Raw genomic sequence first — 1160 nt, forward strand, 5'->3', positions numbered from 1 at the left:
TGCCAGAGAGCAACAGGAAGAACAAACCATTTATTTCTAAACAGTGCAGCAGTGCAGTGCAATTTATAAACTTCATGTTACAACTGCATGGAGGCCCTCTCTGTTTGCTGCGACTTAATTTAGTTTTCTACATAAACTTAACCTGGTTTTAATTAAGCTCTGTAAGACAAAGAGACTTTGATACTGTGTGGCTGTTGTTATAACTTGTTCATCAATGTTTTTATGTTCAACATGTTTTTGCAGTCTAAGCAAATGAAGCTGAAAGAGGAAGCCAGAGGGATCAGGTGTTAGAAAACCTAGACTTTCCCATCTCAGAAGAGGCTCTGGGTCCACCAGATCACCAACCAGCTCTGAGGATGATTAAGCCACACTTATGTTAATACCAGCATCAATTGATTTTATATTGCTGACTGTTTTTTTTTTTTTGCTTCTCCCATATACGCATGCAGACAAAGGAGGCACCATTAAATGTTTTTTCACCCCAGGCATCCGGTCCCAATTGTCATCACACTAGTTCTATTTGTCAACCCCAGAAAGTCAGCAGGACCTGATGGTGTTCCTGTGTGTGCTGAGCAGCTGGCTGTTTTTTTTTACGAAGATCTTTAATTGTTTCCAGTCAAAGCCGGAGTCCCATCCTGCCTGAAATCCTCCACCATTGTTCCCGTTTTAAAAACATAATAATAAAATCTGTCACCTGCCTGAATGACCCACCAGTGACTCTCACCCCATTGGTAATGAAATGTTTTGAGAGGCTGGTTCAGAGTCCTTTCTTGGTGTCCATTCCTCACATCTTTCATACACCGGTTTGCTTATAGAGCTGTTGCCACTGTCCTGCTTGCTGTCTTGTCCCACCTTGAGCACAGGGAGAGCAACCCACACATCCTCTTCGTTGATTTCAGCTCGGTGTTCAGTACTACCTTCCTGACAGTCTGGTGTGCAAACTGGCAGATCCGGGAATCCCCTCTTCCACCTGTTGCTGGATTAAGTACTTCCTGATGGATCACAGACAAAGAGGCAGGATGGACCACAGCCTTCAACATCAGTACTGGCTCTCCTCAGGGCTGTGTGCGGAGCCCTCTGCTCTTCACGCTGTGCACACATGATTGTGTTTCAGTCCATCAAAGTACCATTCTTGTTAAATTTGCAGACTGCACATCTGT

The sequence above is a fragment of the Poecilia latipinna genome, unplaced genomic scaffold (genome assembly GCF_001443285.1).
Source record: "Poecilia latipinna isolate Pla-1442-1.1 unplaced genomic scaffold, P_latipinna-1.0 Scaffold877, whole genome shotgun sequence".
NCBI classification, from domain to species: domain Eukaryota; kingdom Metazoa; phylum Chordata; class Actinopteri; order Cyprinodontiformes; family Poeciliidae; genus Poecilia; species Poecilia latipinna.